The sequence below is a fragment of the Sinohyriopsis cumingii genome, chromosome 8 (assembly GCF_028554795.1).
Source record: "Sinohyriopsis cumingii isolate HCF-2022 chromosome 8, ASM2855479v2, whole genome shotgun sequence".
NCBI lineage: Eukaryota > Metazoa > Mollusca > Bivalvia > Unionida > Unionidae > Sinohyriopsis > Sinohyriopsis cumingii.
In genome coordinates this window covers 124,241,371-124,249,063 of record NC_142968.1, presented here as the reverse complement: position 1 = coordinate 124,249,063, position 7,693 = coordinate 124,241,371, and positions in this window count along the sequence as shown.

Genomic DNA, 7,693 nt, shown 5'->3' with positions numbered 1-7,693 from the left:
CAACTTTCATTTCCGTGGTCGGGAATCTGTTAATCATTGACAACAAATTGATACAGTCATATACAAGGGTTAATTTCTCTAATAGTAAATTTGTATCGGACAAATTATATATCCCGGCAAACGACATTAGCATAAATGACATTGTTGAGTACTACAACCGTGCTGGAAAAAATATCCGATAACATTATCTTAGCAATACTAATTTTCTATTAGAGAAATCAAGTCTTATATTTTTTTCTTTAAAATGAAAGTTGTACTGCAAACAAATACCCATAATTTATCCAGAGGCAACTGTAGAACTCGATAATGTCAGTCTGCTGAAAATAAATATTACCCATGTCGCCGGTAATAATTCCACATAACTTATTCAAAAACTGGTCTTTAGCTAGTTTCTCATTACTCCTGTTTTCATGTACGACTATTGAAATATTATTTCCGTAGTCTTGTATCCATCAGTGATACAGTTAGTTTGATATCTCTAACATGTAATGTCTTGCGTATGTACTGTCGTATGAAGCCAGGAACACTTTTATCACATCTTATATGGTCCTTCACGACTATCGTCAAGACGATATAAGGGAGTTTATCCTCGAACTCCCACTTGATATACTTCACACATAATAGGACGAGTCTTCCTAACTAGATCCGCGTGTAACCAACAACATTCGTTTACGCCTTACGTCTGGCTGTAGATAAAATGTGGGCATGCCCATAAGGAATCACGTACACTTATTTCCTATCATATTTTTTAAATTACAGTCTCTCTATTTAAACGTCATGATACATCGGTGTGCACCATACGATTCCATTTTTGTACACTTTCCGCCAGATCCACTCAACTCAATTAGGATACGTATTTGGCATTATAAACGAGAAAAGCGCTAGTATCTTGGGGTGGTTACCGAACGTTTAACGACCTGAACCCCTTGGGCCCAAGTCTTCCTAGTACAGTAAAAGAGATCCCTTGTGCCCCCTCGCCGCTGCCCTAATATTAGTTATATTATTCTACACTTTGTTCAATGCGGCGAATATTTTCTCATACCGTATATTGCTGGATGCAGCAGTCGCTGACAGTTCGTATTTGTATCAATGTACATTTTCTCTTAGGGAAACTATATATGGTGTACTCAAGATTAATCTTAGTCATGTAACGCAGTAGTTTGCTATATGTTATTAATTTATATGTTTAAGTTACTATTATAGAAGGAATCAACAGTAATGTTTCTCACGTTCATATCATATCAAAACAAGAGATGGAACAATTTAGGATGAACGGGCAGATGGACTGAGAAAGAGATAAACACACAGACATACTGGCAATGAGCAAAACGTCAGATGGCTGTTTGGAGACAAGATGGATGAAAGAACATGTGATAGTCAAAATCAAACTTACATGATGAAAGTATTTACATATCAAATGCATGTTTCTATTCACGGACAAGAAACGATTGAGCTGGAGTGGTAAATGGGTAGAAAAACGCACATACATGTGAGAGCGAATTTGGACAGGCAATTATGTTGTCCAGCATATAACTGGTTGACTTTTCCATATTTATGCAGTGTTATAATTTTGAAACAAATAGAGCATCTTTAAGATAACGAACACTCGAAATGAAAAGAAGGAGGCACGACAAGTTCTGAACAGATGTTTTATGTTTAAGATAAGAGAAACCTGATGATGTCAAACAAATGAAGTTTTAGAAACGTCTGTTAATGGACACGCTATAGAAACACATTTCAACTGTTGGTTGTGGTAGGATTCAAATTTGTACTTGCATGTTTCATTTAAATTCCTACTCACTATAAAGACACTGGACCAAGTTTGCAGTTTCTACGTAGCTAATGCAAGTTTTAACCTATGTTTACTGGTAGAAACTACTCGCAGTGTTACAATGTTTTTCAGAATGGATATTCTTACCAATACCATACTTTATTTTAATCCATATTTTAAAACAATTAATTGAGGGGATTGGGGGGGGGGGGGGGCATCATCGACATTTGTACTGTGACACAGCTTTGGAATTCTTGTGAAATCATTCAAAATCATAGGGGATTGTAAAAATGTGCTACATCAAGATTATTTGCACATCACCACATTCAGCACTGTTGCTACATCAGCAGATTAGATACTGGAAGTCATTCGGAACATTCTGACCTTTTGGAGTTGTAGGACACACGGTACTAATTATACGGAAGAACTGTGAACCAGTCTAGAAATGGGTGAAGAAATGATAGAGTATTTACAGGTTTGGTGGTCCATAATTGGTTAATAATGAAAATTAAAATTTTAGGAAAAATATCTTTTGAGAGCTTATCCTATATGTAATGTAAAAAAAATATTGACAAATTTCTACTGATGCAATTTTAGCATTTTTACAGGCTTGACTCAGGAGTACTCAATACTGAAAGTAGCACCTGATTCATTTGGTGCAGAATCAATAACACGTGTTTCATGCACATGTATGTAAACAAATTGCCGCGGGTCATATGGTGTTCTCCACACATAAGCTTGCGCCAAGGTTAGATGTGCACGAAAAATTATAGGTGTCATTATCAGCACCCATAAATTTTAAGTTATTGAATTTTGAATATGACAGTGTTTCCATATGTTTACCATTGGAGTGGAATTAGTACCGTGAGTCCTGTAATAGCAAAACTTAGGATGAATCGTTACCTTTACACTGCTGACAAATACAGACGTATTATAGAGCAGCACACGAAATGTGATAGTGGCAAGAATTAGGCAAATAGTTAAATGAAAATCGAGAAGACATTTATATTGTATTATAATTATGATCTTGTTATGTCTATATCGCTCAAGTAGTTTTTAGTTTGAATATATAAAACGCAGGCACGTTTCACTAATGGAATGAAATAACATTAATCAGTTTCATGTTATATTTTACGTAAAATGATTTCTTGCTTTTATGTGGAATGGTTTATTCTTTTTATGTGGAACATTATTAAGTTCATATTTACCGTTTATATTCCTATTATAAATACAGAATGTCTCTCTCACAAAAATGTATGACTGAACTGCATCATGATAAGGTTATGTACTATAATGTTCGACACGTACGCATATGGAAAGCCGACATATGTTGCATCTCCAAAACTACTTGTCTTTGTTATGTTTTAAACAAAACTTGTCCATTCTTGTACAATTAAAATTAAGGATAATTAGCCGCTACGTTTGAATCAACAAAACAATTACCATTGCAACAGCATTATTTAGAAATGACTATAGGATGTTTAATGCAAGATAAAGGTTTCGACCACCTCTGTTTTGTTCGTTAATTTAATTAAAATACTTTTGTAATTTCTTGCGTTATATTTCTCATATTGATTTTATTCATTATCTTAAAAACAAAAAAGAGTCAATAGTTCAATAATATAGTATCACGTCTTCAGAATTAGACGCTCTAAGTTGATAATAACACCTAGATTATGGATGGTTCAGCCTAAGCTGAAAGTGTGTCTTAAAGAACGTCTTTTGAAAACCGCCTCTTTTTTCTTGCTATATCTGCAGATCCTCAAAATAGTCGGTGGAAGAATGTTTAGTCACATACCTTTTAAGATAACATTTGTTTATAAATATATTTTTTCTTTAAAATGCAAATAAACTACTTTGTAATAAGCAGTTGTTTTCATGTGTGGCTTCATCCTCGCACAGCACAATTTAAACCCTGCCATACATTACTCAAAGATGCAAAAATATCATGATACACATTCTTACATAAGAAATTCTTTCCATGGTTTAGCTTCCAAAGATTGACGAAAGGATACCAAGAAAACGAAGCACTTTAATTACTCGTTTACACCCCTCACACACACACACACACACACACACACACACTCTCTCTCTCTCTCTCTCTCTCTCTCTCTCTCTCTTTCTCACACACACACACACACACACACACACACACACACACAAACAAGCGCGCACTTTTCATACTTCTTTATTATATATTAATTGAACCAAAATATGTGTATCTAATATCTAACTGGACGAAGGTATGACCTAATAAATTAAACTTAAAGTCAGATGGAACATAAAGAGAGTTTCAAATTTTAAACAACTGCTTGTGGTGTTTTTCTAAGAAGCGCTGTAAAAACTAAAGTATTTTAATTGTGTCTGGATGTGACAGAATTTGGCTCAAATAACTCGAATGAGTTGCTCTATTAGTACACAGTATTCAATGTATAACCTATACACTTATTGGTTATAACGGTACACGAATGTTGCTACATCACCTTGCAGGGGGCCCCGAGTGGCCGAGTGGTCTAAAGCGCTCACCGTTCCGGATCACTGCCATCTCACCTCTGTCTGCGTGGGTTCGAGTCCAAGGCTCGGCTAGCGTGGGTATGTGGGAAAGCCTGCCAGTAGCTTCTCGTGGGTCGGTGGTTCTTCCCGGGGTTTTCCAGGGTTCTTCCTCCACCAGTTATACTGGCCGCCATGTATAGCCTATCTTGTGCTGAAAAATGGCGTTAAACCCTAGAACAACAACAACATCACCTTGCACGTTGATTTATTTTATTGGTCCCTCTACCTAGTATTAAATAGTTCCTTTTTCATTTATCAGTTTATGCGTAGCGTTTGTATGCAATACAATCACATTTGTGTATGTAATCTCCGTCACCTCTTGATCAAAATAAGTTCTGTAAGAACAATTGTATTCATATGTTGATTTGTATATGTTTGCCAAAATAAGCAATTCACACCCGTCATTCTTGGCTATGATAATTTTACTCTGCCGCACTACCTATTACACAGTGTGTGTCAAAATGTGTCAGTTCGAGACACATGGCTTACCTTATTCGGCGTCAACTATTTCATACCATATCCAAATCTTCGTGTGTACTATTTTAATACTTATTAGCGTCGATTGAACCATTCCACGCATACTAGATAATCCAGTTAAGCGTATGTGTGACATTCCTCTTTGTAATGGTCTAACTACTGAAGCAAATAAATTCTAACAATTTCATATGAATGTCAGAAATATTAAAAAATCAAGTTCTTTAGCTAGCAAATCGATTACAATAATTATATATTATATTTATTATTTTCATGATACTAATATGCACCACATAAAATAAGGAGAGGACAACCAAACATTTCCCAAATAAACTGTACATTCGAAAGGTAGACGAAATATTGAGGATATTCAACGTGACATGATGAGATTATAACAATTTCTTAAAAGTAACTTAATTTTACTTTGCACGATGCACATTTGCTCAAATTTAGTTATTGACTTTTGTATTGCCTCTTATTCACTATCGATGTTGCTAGAGATTTAACATCTTACATAAAAGGTGTTTTGAATTTGAACGCTGACCTTCTAAGGCCAATTAACAGTAAATTTCAAGATTTCCTAATGCTAAGCAATCTCCATCATATTGAATCATTCATAGTTCATATCGCTGGTGATAGTTTTGTAGTAATAGCAGCAATATTGGTTGTTGCTTCATAACTATAAAATCATCGAAACCAATGTTTGTTTTAAAGAGAGAGAGAGAGAGAGAGAGAGAGAAAGAGAGAAAGAAAGAAAGAGAAAGAGAGAGAAATAGAGAAAGAGAAAAAGAAAAGAGAAAGAGAAAAAGAGAGAGAGAAAGAGAGAAAGAGAAAGAGAGAAATATAGTGAACTAGATAGAAATGGAGAAAGAGTGAGAGAGACAATGCCAGAGAGAAAGAGAGAAATAGAGAGTTGTTGTTGCTGTTGTTGTAGGGCTTAACGCCATTTTTCAGCACACGATATGCTATACATGGCGGCCAGTATTAATGGTGGAGGAAGAACCCGGGAAACCTCCCGGAAAGAATCACCGACCCATGAGAAGCTACTGGCAAGCTTTCTCACATTCCGACATTGGCTGAATCCGAGACTCGAACCCACGCAGACAGAGGTGAGATGGCAGTGATCCAGAACGGAGAACGCTTTAGACCACTCCGCAAATCGGGGCCCCTAGAAAGAGAGAGAGAAAGAAAGAAAGAGAGACGTATAGACATATATAAAGAGAGAGACATATAGGGAGAGAGACGTATATATATATATATATATATATATATATATATATATATATATATATATATAGAGAGAGAGAGAGAGAGAGAGAGAGAGAGAGAGAGATGCTGAAAATGCATGAAACTTGGCAATGGCAATAACGTTAGCCGATTTGATAAAGGGTCCCTAGAAAAGAGTTGGAACGGTACGCTATGCAAGAAATATCTCAAATAAACAACTTGGTGGAAGGAGAGGAGGCGGGTGGTTCTTTCTGCAGATTCTACAAATTAAATGCAGCATCTGCACTGAAAGGAATGCATCTCTACAAGTGTGTCAGTTATATGAATGACGCCTAACGGACAATCTTTGATCGCATGCTTCAACCCAGTCATCTGATTGATTCAACATGACAAAGTATCTAAATTCTGTTACTAGCTAATTAACATATATTGGCTGCAATGACATCAAGTCTGGGCAGAGAATCGTAGTAGACAAAGAAGTGCCCAGCAAAGAGCCAGAGAAGGATGCACTGTGTATTACTTAAAACTACATTAACCAATTAAATTATAATATAGATATAGATATATAGATGTATATATAAAGAGATTCATGGATGGAAATATATATATATATATATATATATATATATATATATATATATATATATATATATATATATATATATATATATATATATATATATATATATATTTGTGTGTGTGTGTGTGTGTGTGTATAGAGAGAGAGAGAGAGAGACAGAGAGAGAATGTCACTATAGATCTTTTTATGTCACTAGAATTCTAGATATAACAACCTGACAAGTATCATGAAGCATCTTGGGATGGTATCATCAGATACTGTCGAATAAAAAGAAAACAGTCTTGTTAATACTACTGGTTATCTCTTATTCAGTACCGGGTGGGGTATAAAATGTATCTTTGTCATAAATTTACCTATGAATGCTAACTCGAATTAATAAAAAATGGGCTTGTGATTGATCATATCAAAGACTGAAAACACGATAAATCCTTGGGTAATTTACGACTGTATCAGTCAAACTAGTAAATTTTGTTGTACTGAAAAATGCTGCTAGATGGGCGATTAAATCTGTAAATACGGAGACTGGCGAAGAAATAATATTTAGATCAATGAATGCATCTGAAAAATGATTTGATATTTCAATGCGTTCTGTACAATATGTTTCAGATAATATTACCAGATCAGCAATTTTGAATACATGTAGACACAAATATTACGTTATCTCACGACTGTGTTAGAAATAAACGTATTAAGGGAAATAACACTGTCAGATAAAATATAGAGCTATTAAAATGTTACCTCGCCTGTATTTTAATTTGATAACGCAGTGGTATTTTCGTGGATATCATAAATGTCATAGTGACGAGTACTGATAACCTGTATATACTGGTAACCTCAGTGCGATGTTTAAAGGATATATTGTGTGGTGACCATACTGTTGATCCAGACGCTACCGTATATACTACTGTCGGTGATCTTTTTGATGTCAGAGTTTAATACCGATAAATATTGGCTTTCCAAAGAAATCATCAACAATTTACCTTATTTGTTTCTGCAAATTTATAAACGTTTGCACATGGTTAGAATATTCAGATCTAAATGTGGCCAATCCATCATTGATTGTCATTAACGATATTATCATTGGAATG